Source organism: Delphinus delphis, chromosome 10, assembly GCF_949987515.2.
Source record: "Delphinus delphis chromosome 10, mDelDel1.2, whole genome shotgun sequence".
NCBI classification, from domain to species: domain Eukaryota; kingdom Metazoa; phylum Chordata; class Mammalia; order Artiodactyla; family Delphinidae; genus Delphinus; species Delphinus delphis.
This window is the reverse complement of record NC_082692.2, coordinates 22,783,149-22,802,003: the sequence shown is the minus strand read 5'-3', so window position 1 is coordinate 22,802,003 and position 18,855 is coordinate 22,783,149. Positions and strand designations below refer to the sequence as shown.

The 18,855-nt window shown below is 44.8% G+C and overlaps 1 long non-coding RNA gene and 1 other non-coding gene across 2 annotated transcripts; one reads left to right on the top strand and one right to left on the bottom strand.

Annotated features, from left to right (window-relative positions):
- The first annotated feature begins 417 nt into the window (after positions 1-417).
- On the top strand, positions 418-9,839 carry LOC132432653 (uncharacterized). Its single transcript, XR_009520954.1, has 5 exons — positions 418-543; positions 3,185-3,389; positions 6,749-6,924; positions 7,613-7,741; positions 9,567-9,839. It is a non-coding gene; the product is annotated as an uncharacterized lncRNA (long non-coding RNA).
- Positions 9,840-13,596: 3,757 nt separating this feature from the next.
- On the bottom strand, positions 13,597-13,669 carry TRNAG-CCC (transfer RNA glycine (anticodon CCC)). The gene has a single exon. It is a non-coding gene; the product is annotated as a tRNA-Gly (tRNA).
- Positions 13,670-18,855: the final 5,186 nt, after the last annotated feature.

The window sequence follows — 18,855 nt, the reverse complement described above, 5'->3', positions numbered from 1 at the left end:
AGCACAGCACACACTGGCTTTTAACACTTCCATGTAGAAGAGACACGTTTTAATTGGTCAAAATAAGTCACATAGCCATTCCTGGGTTAATTGGTAGGAGTTAAACGACGTGGCAAAGTACAATCTTCCTAGGTATGTGGAAGGAAAGAGAGACTCACATATTGGTGAACAGGCCTGATAACCATGGTAGATATTACTGTTCCCATTTTACAGATGAGGTAGCTGAGGCACAGGAAACTTATGTAGTTTGTTCAAGGACATGCAGTAAATGTCAGGGGTAGGGGGAGCTGAACCCATGCCTTTTGATTCCTGGGACAGTACCCTTGCCACTTCACGGGAGCTTTAGGATGCCTAAGCCTTGTCTACCCTTTTCTACCAGGTTTTTGGACTCTGCTGTGAAGACTGGTTTGCTGGTATGCCAGAGGCAAGATGCTAAGAAGCCCAGCTTTGCTCACCAACTTTTGCATCACATCTGGTGAGGGGCGTTGGAGTCTCTCCCCAAGGTGGGGTTTGGGAGGCTTCTAATTTCCAAGACAAAACCAGGTAGGTCACAAAACTTGGAGCACAGTCATTAGAAACCTTCTAGACAAAATTATCTGTGGTGATAGAAGTCAGAATAGCGGTTATTTCAGAGGCGGGCAAGAAAGGGGTTTTGCATATTGACTAGACAGATGTTTAAAGGAACCTTCTGGGGTGATACTATCTCGATCTGGATGGTGGTTAAATGGGTGAATACAAATGCAAAAATTTATCAAGCTGTACACTTAAGATTTGTACACTTTGCTATATGTCATTTATATCTCAATAAAAATGAGTAATAAAAAGAAATATTCTTCATCAAAATAAAAATATTTACTGTGCCAAAGATCCTATTAAGAGAATGAAAAGACAAGGTACCGAGTGGGAGAAAATATTTGCAAGTTATGTATTCAACAATGGATATGTATCCAGAATATATAAAGAACTCTCAAAACTCAACAGCAAGTAAACAGACAACCCAATTTAAAAAGTAGGCAAAAGACTTGAAGGGACACTTCACCAAAGAGGATAAAAGGAAAGCAAATAAGCATATAAAAAGTTGTTCAACGTTATTGGCCATTAAGGAAATGCAAATTAAAACCAGGATAAGGGACTTCCTTGGTGGCGCAGTGGTTAAGAATCTGCCTGCCAACGCAGGGCACACGGGTTCGAGCCCTGGTCCAGGAAAATCACACATGCCGCGGAGCAACTAAGCCAATGCACCGCAACTACTGAGACTGCGCTCTAGAGCCCGCGAGTCACAACTACTGAGCCCGCGTGCGCAACTACTGAAGCCCGAGTGCCTAGAGACCGTGCTCCATAGCAAAGAGAAGCCACCGCAATGAGAAGCCTGCGCACCGCAACAAAGAGTAGCCCCCGCTTGCCGCAACTAGAGAAAGCCCGGCGAGCAGCAACGAAGACCCAACGTAGCCATAAGTAAATAAATAAATTTATTTTTTTTCAGTAAATGTAATTAAAAAAAAAAACAGGACGAATTACCACTACAAATCTGTTAGAGTAGCAAAAAAAATTTTTAAATATTGACAGTGCTACCAAGCATTGGCAAAAAGGCAGCAACAGGAGCTCTCGTTCATTACTGGTGGAATGCAAAATCATCCTCTGGAACATAGTCTGGCAATTTCTTATAAAGTTAATACACTTACTGCACAAGTGAATAATCCCCTAGGTATTTACCTGAGAGAAATAAAAACATGTTCACACAAAAACCTATACACTGTATGCTCATTAGCCGCCTACATTTGTAATTACCAAAAACTAGTTAAAATGGGTAAATGCATTACTTGGCTTCTCCGTGCCATGGCACACAATCCAAAAACAAAAAGAGAAATTATTCATGCAACAGCTGAGGTGAATCTCAAAGGCATTATGCTGAGTGAAAAAATCTGGTCTCAAAAAGGTTACATGCTATATGATTCCATTTATGTGACATTTTAAAAAGACAAGGCTAAAGTGACAGAGAATAGATCAAAATAGCAAGAGGTTTGGTGGGGGGTGGGGCGGGCGGGAAGATGTGACTACAGAGGAATAGCACAGGGGAGTCTTGGGGGCAGTAGACCTGTTCCATATCTTGATTGTGGTTGTGATTAGACTCCAAATCCAGGGGCCAAGGAGCCCCATCTGCTTTGTTCACTCCTACACTCTCAGTGCCTGGGACTTAGGTACGATGTGCGTGCTCATGGACGCAGTGAAGGAGTGTTCTAGCTCCAGCCCTGATTCATCTTGGCACACTTCGCAGGCTAGTCTATATTTAGCTACCTCTCCAGCTGCCTAATGGACACGCCACAGCTGGAAGGCATCACTAATCCCCCTTCACAACCCAGGCCTGGGTCACAAGATCTCCCTCCTGGAAAGCAGAGTCTCCAGCTGTCCTGTAGTTTGAAATTTGTAGATATTAGCAATCTGATGAGTCATTTTAATTTTTGAAGTACACTTTTATTGTAAAAGTAACATTTGTTCAACGTTTAAAAAAAAACTGTCTCAAAAAAAAAAAAAGTAGACCCCACCCTATTTCCCAGAAGCCATAATTGTTACTAGTTCCTTCTCTGTCTATCTAGAAACATTTATGTGTAAATAAGCATGTATATCTCTATATATGTAATAGATATGAATGAATTGATCCACAGCTCTTGGGGCACATGTAATGTCCCGTTTCTGTACGGACTCACTCGTATCAAATCTGGCTTCCACCCTGCCCATCACTGATGGTATTCTAGTGTCTGACAGTTTTCAGACTCCCTCCCTTGGATCAAACAAGGAAGTCAAGGCTTCTGCAATCCTGAGGAAACAGATGAGCGTCTGCTCCTCTGGCCACCTGGTCAGCATTGCCTTGCTCCTCATCCAGGCCTCGGGGGTCCAACAGAAACAGACTACTAGGCTGGCCTGAGCAATTCCTAATCGCCCAAGCATAGCATCAGCAAAGCTAGGAGAGAGGGAAAAAAGCATCAACTTTGGAAATTTGATGTTTAAGAAGCAGAAGAAAGAGGAGGAGGAGATGGAGAGAGCAGGAGGGAGTCAAAGTAATCAGGCATCTAGGAAAAATCACAAATCTATAGTACATCCTTAAAGCTGTTTTTGGTTTCATGTAGTTCTTTTATTTTTAATTACGCTGGGGGGGCAACATAACATTTTCTGTTTTTCTCTATAGTCTTGATCTGGCCTTACCTGGGGGCAGTTGTTGAAGTTCTGAAAATACCCAGTACAGAGCACCTGGGCGCAGTTCTCACGGATGCCGGCAGCCAATACCGTCCGAGAGGCTGCTCTTGAAAAGGCCCAGCTCTCCACATGTCCTGGAGAAACTGGATCCCCTCTTTTTTCTCTGAGTCCCCAGAGGTCCAAGCGCCATCCAAGAGGTAGGTTACTGCCTGCCTCTTCATCCTTCCCTTTCAGACCAGACATCCAGCACCTTCCAAAACCAAGGCCTACGTTGGTGTGGGCTTCCTATAAACCCCCACCCAGTCTGATTCTTACTTTTCTTTCTAAAACACACAAAAAAGCCAAACCGCTCAACGGTCAGGAAACCCACAACTTCAAGGACTCAAAGTCCTGACTACGCAGAAGAGGAAGAGAAGAATTCCTTTATTCCTTGTTAATTCTCAATAGATTATTGTTACAATAAATTCATAATAGATGGTTCTGCTATATAACATATTGTTTAAATTTTCTTATTTCTTCAAATATGTCTGTTGGGAAAGTTATTGTAGGGAGATCAATTAATAATCATTGATGAAATGTTTCTTGGATGAAGAAACCCATAATGGTCATAGTGTGGGAGATTTAAAGAAAGGAAAAGAGGATTCTTCTGAGAAATTTTAGTCCACTTTAGAAAACAAAATGCATACACTATCTGAGAAACTCTTTGAGGACAATGCAGGCCAGTGGATACTTATGGAGCATATACTAATAAAAGCTAATATTTGCTGATATCCTACTAGGTGTCAGGCACTGTACTAGCCCTCGGGATACCACAACTAACCAGATGGAGATGCCTCCTGCCCTACAGAGTTCAAAAGGACAGACATGAAACATATAGAAACGAGGTGGTAACTCTTAAAAAAGGGAGAGTACAGGCTGCCATAGGAATGCAGAGCCAGAGAACTAAACACAGGATGGGGTGTCAGGGAAGACCTCCCTTAGAGACAGACCTTTAAACCGAGACTTGCAAGTGACAAACCAAAATAGAAAGACATCAGGGCTGGGGGAGGGGAAGCTGAGTTTATTGCTTAACAGGCAAGGGAGAGCCATGTCCCTCAAGAAATGAGTCCAGTGGGTCTCCCTAAGAAGAAACTGAAAGGCCAAAATATAGATCCAAAAGGAGGAAGCTCACCAATAAAGCAGGAATTGAGTTCTGGTTTCTGGCTCACAAAGGGGGTTGTACACTCTACCATCTTCAGTTCTCAGTTCTCAAAAGAGTAGGTGATTCTCAAAGAGGTCCAAGACAGGTCCTGTGATGCCTCAATGGACTCGGGTCAAAAGGGGGCAAAACCATATCTGCTTATTCTAAAGCTAGATAGATTTCTTCTTATAAAGACCCAATAGCAGTGGGGCAGGCAGAGGACGAAAGGAAGGTGATGGAGGGGTTAGCTTTGCAAGAGATCTGGACAAGTTTGAGGAACCAAGAGAAATTCAAGTTACAGAAGCATGGGGGCAGAGAGAAGAGTGGTGCTTAGAGGATGCTGGTGAGATGGGCTAATCAAGAAAGACCTGGTAGGCCATATGCTATGGACTGAATTGTGCTCCTCAAAACTCATATGTTGAAGCCCTAAACCCCAATGTGACTATATTTGAAGATAGGGTCTCTAGGAGGTAATTAAGGTTAAATGAGGTCCTAAGGGTGGGGCCCTAATCTGATGGGATGGGTGTCCTTATAAAAGATACAAGAGGGGCTTCCCTGGTGGCGCAGTGGTTGAGAGTCCGCCTGCCGATCCAGGGGACATGGGTTCGTGCCCCGGTCTGGGAAGATCCCACATGCCGCGGAGCGGCTGGACCCGTGCGCCATGGCCACTGAGCCTGCGCATCCGGAGCCTGTGCTCCGCAACGGGAGAGGCCACAGCAGTGAGAGGCCCGCGTACCGGAAAAAAAAAAAAAAAGATACAAGAGAGCTGTCTCTGCCCATGTGTGCACAGAGAAGAAAGAGGCCATATGAGCACACAGGGAGATGGTGGCCACCTACAAGTCAAGAGAATATGCCTCAGAATTAGACCTACCTTGCTGGCACCTTGATCTTGGGCTTCCAGCCTCTAGGACTATGAGAAATAAATTTTTGTTGTTTAAGCCACCTAGTCTGTGGTATGTTGTTATGTTGCCTGAGCAGATTAATATACCATATTAAGAATTCTGAACTCAACATCAAAAAAAATTTTTTTTAATGGGCAGAGAATCCAATAGACATTTTCCCAAAGAAGATATACAGATGGCCAAGAGGCACGTGAAAGGATGTTCAACATTGCTGATCAGGGAAATGCATATCAAAACCACAATCACCACATACCTGTCAGAATAACAATTATCAAAAAGACCACAAATAGCAAGTGTTGGCCAAGATGTAAAGAAAAGGGAACCTAGTGCTCTGTTGATGGGAATATAAATTGGTGCAGCCACTATGGAGAACAGTGTGGATTCCTCAGAAAGTTAAAAGTAGAACCATTATATGATCCAGCAATCCGACTTCTGGGAATTTATCCAAAGAAAACAAAAACATTAATTTGAAAAGATATATGCACCCATATGTTCATTGCAGAAATTATTGACAATAGCCAAGATATGGAAGTAACCTAAGTGCCCATCAATAGATGAATGGATAAAGAAGATGTGTCACACACACACACACACACACACACACACACACACACACACACACACACAATGGAATATTACTCAGCCATAAAAAAGAGTGAAATCTTGCCATTTGCAACAACATGGATGGACCTAGAGTATGTTATGCTAAGTGAAATAAGTCAGAGAAAAACAAATACTGTATGATTTTACTTATATGTGGAATCTAAAAAACAAAACAAATGAACAAACAGAACTGAACAGAAACAGAGTCATAGACGCAGAGAACAAGCAGGTGCCAGAGGGGAGGTGGGTGGGAGAATAAGAGGAATAGGTGACAGAGACTAAGAGGTACGAAAAGTACAAACTTTCAGTTATAAAATAAATGAGTCACAGGTACAAATGTGCAGCGTGAGGATTATAGTTAATAATTATGTAATATCTTTGTATGGTGACAGAAGACAACTAGACTTACCATGGTGATCATTTTGAAATGTATAGAAATATCAAATCACTATGCTTCGCATCAGGAATTAACATAGTGTTATAGGTCAGTTATAGGTCAAAAACAAACAAACAAACTCATAGAAAAAAAAGATCGGATTTGCAGTTACCAGAGGCAGGGAGCGGGAGGGAGGGGGAATCAGATGAAGGCAGTCAAAAGGTATAAACTTCCAGTTATAAGTTCTAGGGATGTAATGTACAGCATGATAAATACAGTTAACACTATGGTCCATTATATATGAAAGTTGTTAGAGAGTAAGTCCTAAGAGTTCTCATCACAAGGAAAAATATTTTTCTCCATTTCTTTAATGTATCTATATGAGATGATGGATATTCACTAAACATATTGTAATCATTTCATGTCGTACATATGTCAAATCATTATGTTGTACACCTTAAACTTACACAGTGCTGTATGTCAATTATATTTCAGTAAAATGGAAGAGAAAAACAGAAGACTTTTGAACATATTCCTAAAAGCTTGGTGGCAAGCCTCTGGGGCTTTAAGCAAGGGATAGACATGCTCACACTCAGATCTGGGAAGGCTCACTCTGGCTGAAACTCGGAGAAGGGATCTGACCAGGGCAAGACTGGAGGCAGTGAGATAAGGTAAGAGGTGGGGTAGGCACGCAGGCTGGAGGTGATGGAGACTTGGAGCGTGGTGACAGGGAGGTGAGGGAAAGTGGAAAGACTGGAGAGATCTTTACAAGGGAAAATCAATGGGACTTGGGGGCTGATTAAGGAAGGGGGTGCTCCAGAGGCCCCCAAGGCACAGTGGAAAAGAGCACTGGGCTGGGAATCTCAAGATCGAGGTCTAACTCCCAATCAACCACCAGTCAACTACCCGGCGGCTTTGGCCAAGTCACTTTACTGCCCTTCACTGCTTTCGTTTCCTCATCTTGTAGGACGAGATAAAGCCTGTTGATCTTATGATACCACTCAATTCTACTATCCTCTGATTCTACAAAGTAAATGCATTACTAAGGACAAAATAAAACCATGGTGTCACCTCCCCCCAAGGTTTAAGGACCCTTCCTCTATGTGTTACTCAATACCATTGATCATCATATACTTAAAGATGTACTCAAATGTTGCATTTACTGGTCTGTCTCCTTCAGAAGGCTAAGTGCTCCTTGAGGGCAAGAACTGGGTATCCTGTACCTGGAACCAGGTCAGGCATATGGTAATTGATTCACTGTATCTGTGAAATTGACTATTTTGAAGTGCAGAGAGAACAGACACACAGTTATTCAAGAAGGCATCTTTGTGCCATGTATTGTGTTTTTTCTGTATCCAGAGCACTGTGGTGGATGCTAGGGTCATCTGAATAAACAAGAAAACCAGTCATGGACCTTACGTCAAGTCAAGTGGCCAAGACAGACGTTAAACACACGAGGACAAAAATTATGGTTTATTTCTAGTTGTGGTAAGTGCCACAAGGAAAAGTACGGGGTATTGTGAATGTGTAATAGGGAGACCTAACTGAGAGAGTGGCCTTTATGATAATAAGGGTGAGTTGATTGACTCACAGAACTAGGAAGGGAAGAGAGAAAGAGAGGGGGACAGAGGGAGAGACTTTTAGGAATAATAAGGAATAATAAAAAGGAATAATAAGCATGCATGGAGGCCTGAAGCAGGAAGGAGTTCTGATGAGAATACGGGAAGGAAATCCGCTGGGATGGTAACGTTAGCTACACTGGGATTGTGGAATTTTGGGTACTTTTTATTTGCTTTTGTTTGTATACATTTTGCATTTCACAGATTTTCCACAACAAACACACGTTATTTTAATCATTGGAGGGGAAAAAAAACATTGTTAGTTTAAACAAAATAATAAAGGATGTGGGGAGAATGGGTGTCATGGAGGAGGGGGCACATTCCAGAGGGACTGGTGACTTAAGCGGTGAGTAATCCCTACGTGGGGGAGAGCACAGGCATGTTGATGGGGCTAGAACAAAAGAGCAGGGGTGACTCACGAATGATACAGTTGAAGCTGGGCCGCCAAGGTCCATGAAGGTGAGGCTGAAGAGTTGGGGGTGATATGAAAAGTCATAGTGAGCTACTTTCAAAGGGCCTGAGCAGGGGAGGTAAGCATTTTAGCAAAGGGGAGCAGGATGGGGAGAAACCAGAGAGAGAAGGAGTCTAAGAGGTCCCTTCGGGGCTGGTGGGGGAGAGCGGGGACCTGGTAAGGCCAGTAGTCCTACAACACAGAGTAGTTGGTCCTTTGTTACTTCACGGGCATCGAGGGGTTAGGCTGCCCTATGCTTTCTGCCCCACAGTGGAAGTGGAAATTGTGTTTTCTGAAGGTCCTTCCTGATCTGCAACCTCTGAGAAATAAACTGCTAGCCTGGGGACATTTCTAAAGAGATAAAGTCAAAAATTGGTTTTCGGGGGCAGAGGTGGCAGGGCACAGGCAGGATTTGGAAAATTGGGGCCTGATATAAGTTCTAAGATGTCCTCCCACCCACTCCTGATCTAGATAAGCACCCCTGCCACCCACACTGGATACTTGGCCAGGATTTCCTCCTGAAGCTGTGAAGCATTTTTAGGGCTGGGATGTGAGTTGGGGAGGGGGCGGAAATTGGCTCCCCACTCCCCTCTGAGCTGAACCTACAGGAACTACCTCAACCACTTCCCTTCTAGGCTTTTCCCCCCTCTTCCCATGTGGTTCCTTCAGATCACCATCTGATTGCCCCAACAGAACTCTTCTTGGCATCTCCTCTCACCCCACACTCCTGACATGGGTGCTGCCCACTCAGAGAGATGAGGACCAACTTCGTCCTGGCCTTCTACCCAGCCCGGAAGCTGAGTGCAGCACCAGAGTTTGTGCCCTAGACCTCTCCTGCTCTCTTGAGAAAAGAGATGCAAAATCATATTAAATAATGATATTAAATCACCATGTTAGATCAGTGTATCAAGTGCAGGACTGGTCAGTCAGCAGCTGAGGGATCACTATCCGTTGCCCCGTAGTTGGCCCTGGGCTACTGTGAGGATGGAGGAGACAGGGGCACTGAAGGAGCAGTCCCGCTGTTTGGAGGCATCAAGTTCTTAATAAAAGTAACTTCAACCCAGAAGACCTGGGTTCATGTCACAGCTGAGCTCTTGCTAGCCTAGTCATCTGAAGGGTAGCCCACTTACCCCTCTAAGCCCCGTAGTTTCTTCAACTGTGAAATGGTCGTGATAGCTAGTTTAGGATCAAATGATGCAGTGTCTGAGAAAAATAGACTTAAAAGGAGTTCTTCCTTCCACAGGAATCTATTGTGAGGCTATCACTGCTCAAAATGTTCAGGATATAAAGATAAAGAAGACAATCGTAACAGGCCAGTCCCCTGCCCTCAGGAAGTTCCTCCAGTTGCTGTTATTACTGATGACTGTTGAATAAATGGGGCCACTCATAAGAAGCAAATGGAGAGTTCTGACAGAGGATGAAAGGCTATATTTTCCAAAGATGGGTATCCTCCTCCGATACTCTTCTTATCCCATGACTGACACGCCAGGGTGGGATCATGTTCCTTCCCCTTGAATCTGGCTGGGGCTGTGACTGCTGTGACCAATGGAGTAGGGGGAAAGCAATGTAGATCATAAAAAAGTGAAGTCATAAAAAGTATATAGTTCATGCCTGGTTCTCTTTCTCAGTAACCCAGACACCATGCAAGAGAGGCCCAATCTAGACCAAGGGAGAGGAACCGAGGCCCCCAGCCAATAGCCAGCATCCACTGCCAGACGTGTGAATGAAGGATCCTGCAGACGGATGGTTCCAGTCTCCAGCTTTCGAGTCTTCCAGCTTCGACCCCAGACATCATGGAGCAGAGGCAAGCCATCTCCACCCCCACTGCACTCCATCCAAACTCCTGATCCACAGAGCCCATAAAGGTAACAAAGAGTGTCATGCCCGCTAAGTCTTGGGGTAATCTTTTAGGCAACATTAGATAACCAGAACATAGAGTGACCTTAGGAGGAGCAAGAATGAGCAGCATAGAAACTGAAGGAGAAAGTACCCTAGACGAGTTGAGTTAGTCAGATGGAATGACATTAAATGTGGAAAGCGTTACTAGCCTCGACCACATGGTTTCTAACCTCGTCCTGCTGTGAAATTGTTCCCTCAAAGACCACCAACAACCTCCCAGCTGACTAAAGTCAAAAACACCTCACCTTTTTCTCCATACTCATTCTCCTTCAACTTCTTTCCTTGACTTCCAGTCTTAATATAAGATCAACTACCACACGGACATGCTTCTCTACCGGTCTCTGCTTTGCTTTACTCATTGGTTCCTCTTCTCCCTCCCACCTTCCCACTAGGCTGTAACCAACTTACTTTCCAATGGCTTGCTCCCCTCTCTCTATCCATGGCCCTCAAAGAGCTCTTTCTTCTTCTTCTTCTTCTTTTAAATATTTATTTATTTGGCTGCGCCTGGTCCTACTTGCAGCACACAGGATCTTCGTTGCTGCCGTGTGGGATCTTCCTTGTGGCATGCAGGCTCTTTAGTTGCGGCATGCGGGCTCTAGCTCCCTGACCAGGGATTGAACCCAGGGCCCCTGCATTGGGAGCACGGAGTCTTAACCACTGGACCACCAGGGAAGCCCCGGGCTCACTCCTTCTTGACGAAACTATCACCTGTGTGCAGAGTCTCCCACTCCAATACCTCCATAACCAGTCCTGTTCATCGACATGAACTCCTATCTTGTATTGCCAATTTCCCTCTAGTCGTGTGCCAATACCTTATTTCTTTGCCACCTCAAGTCCAACACATCCAAAATGGACCCACTGTAATGGATGCTATCTGGGCCTCACCCAGATCATCTTTACCAGCTGGTCTACTCATCCCCCAGGTACCAGGCATGTTGTCTGATAACCACACACAGCTGTCCCCTTTTCTGGAGAATTGGCCTGGACCGAATGGGAGACAAGCCATCCCCACAACACACACTTTGGAGAGATCTCAGCCACTGACTGCCTGGTGCGCAGCTGTAAATGACATTAAAGGCGGCAGCAGCCGCCTTCTCTCAAGGTGGAGCCGACTCTGGTGTGATTTGCGCTGAGAGTCTCACTGTGGACTCGGATTACAGCTTAGCCCACATCCTTGCTTAGCTTCTTGGCTTTGCCATCTTGTTCCCCTTGCTCTTCTCCTCCCCGCATCAATCCCTTGGACAAAAGTTCTGTGCCAGGCTCTGCCTCTAGGTGACCCAACCTAAAACATCTATCAAGGCAGGTTCACTTGTTTACTTGTTTCTTGACCTCCCCAACCTGAAACTCCCTATCAGGCCAGCCATCAATCCTAACATATTTTCTAGCAAATGCCTCTCAGATTTATTTCTTCCTCCTTGTTCCCATTGCCCCCACATAATCACCTCACACCTGGATTGTGAAATTGGTCTCCTCTCCAACCTCCCTGCCCTTTCCTGTTTTTCCTTCCCCCCACCCAACATGACTCGCACGTAAACGCCAGATTAAAATCTCTTTAATGCCTTTGATCATACAGCTCCCCTACCCAAAAGTTGAATGCCTCCTGTTTCTAATGGCACTAGATAAAGATTCTTTTGTCTGCTTTCCTGGACCCTCACTGAGATCTGGCTTTCCCCTTGTTTACTTAACCTCATTTTCCAGTATTTCTAATTTTCTATTCCAGCCAGCTCCTTCAAAATTCCACAAAGCACACTTATTCCCATCACACCAGCCCCACTTTCCCCTCCTACACTTTCCTAAACCCTGCCCATCAGTGGGAGGGCCACCCAGCTGTCTCCCAGTATCCACCCTTCCCTTCTTCTCAGTTTCCAGCTGGGCACAGGGGTGCCTGGAGTAAATAACACATATCCCAGCCTCCCTTGCAGCTGGATATGGTTAAATGACTTCACTTCAGCCTATTTCATATAAGCAGAAATGCTGTGCATTACTTCTGTCAATGGATTAAGAGGAAAGGATGTGTTTCTTTGCCCTTCTCTGTCCTACTGGCTGGAATGTGCAGCTTGGACAGCCATCTTAGATCATGAAGGAAAAACCATGTACTGAGGACGTGAGGCAACAAAGTGAGCTTCTAGCCAAGCCTGAACTGCCAGCCTTGATCTAGACTTTCTATCAGAGAGAATGAATTTATATCTAGTAAACCACTATTCTAATTTTTTGTCTCTCACAGCTGAATCTAATCCTAACTGACACACATACTCAACTTTTCTGTTTGTTAGCCATAATGAGCTTCTGTGGCTCACAACCAAAGGAAACCAAATGCTAAGGAAGGAAGGTAAAAGCTTTAGAAAAATTAAAGGAAGCTGAGGCAAAGTGCACAGGACTTTAGAAAGACATTTCTAAATTATTACTGGCAGGGAAGTGACTACGATTATGTAAGGAGAAACTAGGCAAGCCCAGGCAAAATGCAGGGCTGGATTTTCATGCATTGTACACTGCAGAAATTATGGGCAGAGCAGATCTAATATAACTCTGAGTGTTAATAAGGTGGTTGAGCTGTACTTTGGTTCTGCTCACATCTTGTGAAGGGAGGAAAGAAGTGGATGCAAGGCTGAGCTGAGAAATATTTAACAACTGCCTGGAGGTTGGGGGGAGTCTAATTAGCTGCATTTCCAGTTTCCCTGGTGTAAATATTCCCAACAAGGTCAACTTCAAGCTACCGACGTTATGTCAGTTGGCTCACAAAATTCCTGAAAATATCACAATCTGCTCTCATGAGCTGCTCCAGCACAGAAGAGGGCGGTGAGGGGTGCTGAAGTGGCAATGCATGTAATGCATTGCGCCACAACAGTGAGAGGCCCGCGTACCGCAAAAAAAAAAAAAAAAAAAAATGCAGGGCTGGATTTTCATGCATTTCACTGCAGAAATTATGGGCAGAGCTGACCTTATATAACTCCAGGTGTTAATAAGGTGTTTGAGCTGTACCATCAGATGCTCATCACAGGGTTGGTTTTTTTTAAGCTTTTTTTTTTTTTTTTTTTTGGTTCGCAGGCCTCTCACTGTTGTGGCCTCTCCCGTTGCGGAGCACAGGCTCGGGATGCGCAGGCTCAGCGGCCACGGCTCACGGGCCCAGTCGCTCCGCGGCATGTGGGATCTTTCCGGACCAGGGCACGAACCCGTGTCCCCTGCATCGGCAGGCGGACGCTCAACCACTGCGTCACCAGGGAAGCCCTTAAGCTTTTTTTTTGGTAAATTTATTTATTTATTTATTTATTTAGACTGCACTGGGTCTTCGTTCCTGTGCGCGGGCTCTTTGTTCTGACGCGTGGGCTTCTCTAGCTGCAGCTCATGGGCTCAGTAGTTGCAGCATGAGGGCTTAGTTCCCCAACCAGGGATTGAACCCGGGCCCCCTGCATTGGGAGTGCAGAGTCTTAACCACTGGACCACCAGGGAAGTGCCCTGGGTTAATAATCACAGGGTTTTTAAGTAAAGGCAACTCAAACCATTTCACATCTAAAGTATCCAGGTTACCCTGTGTTTTTAGAATCACTATGAAACAGATGGGAGTATTTTTTTTTTTAAATATTTTGATCATTTGGGTGGAGGACCAGAGAGAAAACACAGACCACCAAGCACTCTTAGTTAGGATTTTATCTTCTAGAAAGTAAGATGAATTTACAATTATCTCCTTTAAAACTATTAGCAGTAGAGATCCTGGCAGGTTTCTAGTAGGGAAGCCAGGAGTTGTATTCGGGTTTGTGTGACTGCCCAGCATTTCTACTAGTTCTATGCCTCAGCTAAAACTTTTCCCATCACCCCTTCCTGCAGTGATCTCACCCTGCTCTGAATTCCTAAAATGCTCGCTTTCTGTCTCAACATTCCATTCATTTGACATTCAACACGGTGATTTGCTGGGTCTTCAGATGAGGAAAAGTACTTGCTAAGCTCTAATATACCAAACAAATGTTAGTTATTATGTTACTGTGTATGTGCATATATTAGTGTGTACATGTATAAAACATACACATATACTTGTACATATATGTGTATATGTATGTACAGTTATATAATTATTATATGTCTCTTATTTTCCCTTAACTAGGTTATAAACTTCTTGAGGCCCATTTATCCATCTTTCTGCCTTCCACTGCTCATAGTTGGAACACATTTGACAGTCAATCTACTGATGATTTGAGTGCAGGGACTAGCCTCCATCATTTCTATGACTTTCAGCCACTTATCTCCACTGCCCTCCTGTGTCCTACAGGGCTGCTAGGAGGACTGAATGAGATAATGGGTGCAGAGCACCCTGGATTGGTTGGTTCCGTGTGGACTATGACAGAAAAAAACTCTCTTAGTTCCCCCTTCAACCTCTTGTATTCCTTTTCACAGAAGTTTGGGTCATGGCTATGATCAGAAACACGTTTCCGTTTTTCAGTAATAGATTTCTGAAGAAGTTGTTTCTAGAGCTCTGAATGGGCGGTAGGAGACCTCATCCAACCAGAGCAGACTGATCTTGACTGCTTTAAAAGTGTTGAAAGCAAATGAAAGCCATCAGCTCGCAGTGAATGTTTTCACAATGCAGCAGTTTTCCTTCTCTCACCCCACTCATCATCTAGCCCGGTGCTGTCCAATAGAACTTTCTGTGATGACGGAAATGCACTATACCTGCGCTTTCCAATATAGTAACCACCGGCTACATGAGGTTTTTGTACACTTAAAATGTGGCTGATGCAAATGAGGAACTGAATTTTTTTTCATTATTATTTCTTTTTTTAAAATAAATTTATTCACTTGTTTATTTTTAGCTGCGTTGGGTCTTCGGTGCTGTGCCTGGGCTTTCTCTAGTTGCGGCAAGCAGGCGCTACTCTTCATTGCGGTGCACGGGCTTCTGATTGCGGTGGCTTCTCTTGTTGCAGGGCACGGGCTCTAGGACGCGTGGGCTCAGTAGCTGTGGCTCGTGGGCTCTAGAGCACAGGCTCAGTAGTTGTGGCGCACAGGCTTAGTTGCTCCGCGGCATGGGGGATCTTCCCGGACCAGGGCTCGAACCCGTGTTCCCTGCATTGGCAGGCAGATTCTTAACCACTGTGCCACCAGGGAAGTCCCTAGGAACTGAATTTTAAATTGAATTTAATTTTAATCAATTAAAATTTAAATAGCCACATGCTACCATATGCGACAGCACAGAGCTAACTTAAGAGAATCTGGGTCTTTTTGTTCATTCATTAATTTATCATTCAATCAAAATCTACTGAGTACCTAATATAAGTTAGGCACAGTACTCAGCCCTGACAGGGGGTTCAATGGTTAGTCTCATCTGAAAGAGCTCAAAATTTCTTTGAGGAAGGGACTTCCCTGGTGGTCCCGTGGTTAAGTCTCTGTGCTCCCACTGCAGGGGGCATGGGTTTGATCCCTGGTCAGGGAACTAAGATCCCACATGTGGCATGGCCAAAAACTTGTTTGAGGAAACAAATGATCTTTTGAGATGACTCAAGACCTTCATTTGTCTTCTGACTATACCATGTCCTCTTGAAAAAAGTAGCTGGAGATTTCTTAGGCGTGGGTCACCCTGCAGAGGTCCTTACCTCCCCGACTTCCCCTGCTGGATTAGGATCCTTGCCTGAGCTAGAGGCAACTCCCAAGGGCTGGCAAGAGTCCAGCGATATGACCAGAGGAGAGAATGCCCAACAGGGCTGCCCAACAAGGTTATTCTACCCTGGGGCATGTGTGCATAACCCATTCAGAGTTTGAAAGTAAGACACAAGCAAGGAGGCAAATATCAGAGCAGCATAAAACCCCAAAGACAACGAGCTAGGGCAGTGAGCCAAATGCTGATGTTAATAATGGGGATTGTTAAGAGGCAGGGAAGCGTAGAGGTCGGTTGCTTTGTCTCTGGAGCCAAACTTCCTGGAATTCAATCCCAGCTCTAGCCCTTGCTGCCGTGCAAAGTTTCTGTGCTGTATCCTCACCCGTGAGAGGGATGTTGTAAAGGCCTTCTTCTCAGAGACTTACCACGAAAATTAGATGAATAGAACATGGAATTGAACCAGAGTCAGCTGGTTCCAGCGTCCACTCTCTGACCGACGTGGTACACTGCTGGATTTGGGATGAGGTAGACTAGGGTTCGAATCTAACTCCCGCTAGGTAATCTTGAGAAAGTGAGCTGCCTCATGGAACTTCTCATTTTCCTCTTTGGTGAAATGAGGATACAGACAATGATGACAGTGGAGGTTTGTGAAGGTTTAATGGATTGATTCCTAGGTAGTGCTCAGATTAGTGCCTCCAGGGCACTGTGTGTGCCCAAGCAGCGTGGGCCTGTGTTACTTCGCACTATGCACCGGGGCCCATGCAGGGCCACGCGGCAGACACTGAGGCTGGGGAGAGCGGCAGACGGAGAGATACTGAGCCACAGGGTGCGCTGGGTGGGCCGGGAGGTGGGGTGTGCTCCTGGAGCTGCTTGAACAGCAGCATGGCTTGAAATCGCTGTGGCCTCCTGAAGACATGACATGCCAGTTCTTCAGGGTGCAGATTGCCGGATTCCAGCCTATCCCTGTCCCCCGAGGTAACCTGCATGTCAACCTGTTCTCTGACAAGGAAAACGTTCTGACTTGACAGATTTGATGCAGGAACTCACAACAGGGACATTTTGATGCAACTTCCTTAGAACAGTCCTGTCAGAGGGTAAAATGGTAAACCACGGCCATTTCTTATAAAGTTAAATATATTCTGAGCCATACTACTCCTAGATATTTACTCAAGAGAAAAACACACGTCCACAAAAAAAGTTGTATGTGACTCTTCATAGCAGTTTTATTCGTAATAGCCAAAATCAAGAAAAAAACACAAATGTCCTTCAATGGTGAATGAATAAGCCAACTGTATCATATTTATACAATGAAATACTATTCAGAAACCAAAAGGAAAGAACTACTGATTCGTGCAAGAATATGGATGAATCACAGAAATATTATACTGAGCAAAAGAATCCAGACACAAAAGAGTGCCTACTGTAGTTTTATTTATATGACATTCTAGAATAGGCAAAACTACAGGAACAGAAATCAGGTCAGTTGTCAGTAGGGGCTAGGAGCGAAGAGAGGGTATTGATTCCAAAGGGGCATAAGGAACTTTCTGGGGCAATGGAAATATTCTATATCATGATTGCAGTGGCATTTACACAACTATATGAATTTGTCAAAACTCATCAAACTGTACTCCTAAAGAGGATGGATTTTACTGTATATAAGCTATACTTCAATATACCTGGCTTTTTTTGGCTGTGTCGCGAGGCTTGTGGGATCTTAGTCCCCTGACCAGGGACCGAACCTGGTCCCTCGGCAGTGAAAGCGCAGAGTCCTAACCACTGGACTGCCAGGGAATTCCACAATATACCTGGCTTAAAAAAAAAAAGTAATATCACCAAGCACTACCAAATTCTACGTGAAAGGGTGGGAGTCAGAGAGAGACAGGATGAGCACAACCCACAGGGATGGGCTGAGAGTATCTGGTTTGTACATTTCTCTTTTTTTGTTTTTGTTTTTTTGGCTCCTCCGTACGGCATGCAGGATCTTCATTTCCCAACCAGGGACCAAACCCGTGCCCACAAAGTCCATTAACCACTGGACTGGCAGAGAAGTCCCTAAATGCTGACAATTTAATAACTTTAGGGGGCCTTGTCAAAAAGTCCCTGGCATCAAAATGGCTGCATCACAATGCCGTGTGCACTTCTAAGCAATCAGAAAGATCCACAGACAAATATCTATAATATACTGTGTTTGGTGCCTCAAGAGATTTACGTACAAAGTAGACGGACTAATTCTACATGGAGGAGTCACGGGCACGGTTTCCCCAGGAGGTTGGAGAGAAAACAGCATGTGAAGAGTCCAATGGGTAAGAGTTTGGCATGAGTGAGAAAAAGTACAAAATCGTATATGGTGCCATAGCTCAGGGAGCAAGGAAAGCAGTCAGGGAGTTGAGAGAGAAGCCTGTAAAGTTGCCTGATTCGGGTTGGGAGGCCAGTGTCAGCCCACTAGAGAGTTTAGAGGCACTGAAGTTACCAACCCAGACACTGACTTGGTCAAGTCCTTCTTTTAACAAGAAAGCTCTGGGGAGGGAATTCCCTGGTGGTCTAGTGGTTAGGACTCTGCGCTTCCACAGCAGGGGGCACGGGTTCGGGGGAACAAGATCCTGCATGCCATGCAGCATGGCCAAAAAAAAGAAAAAAGAATAAAAAAAGAAAGCTCTGGGGAAGGCATAGAAGATAGAAGATGGAATGGAGGGAGAAGAGTTAGGAAGGTTCTCTGTGTCCCATCCTTGTCATTGTTTCCATTGAAATCAAATGTGCCTTTCTGGTAGTGTATTGTTCTGAATACCAAAAGTATTAGGTAAGTAGGTCTCAACTAGGATACATCAGCCCCGAAGGTGGCTCAGGTGCCCAGTACTTTGGGACCCTCTGTCTCTTTCCTGAACTGGGGAACCCTAGCTCTCAAGCAGCCTCTTCATTCGGGCTCCCAGGGTTACCACCAGTTGGTCTGTGTGGGAGATGCAGCAGTCACAGGAGCAAACCCAAATGGTCGTGGTTGTCAGTGGAGATCATCAGAGCCAAGGGACACATGATATTTTCAGCCTCCCCTTGTGAG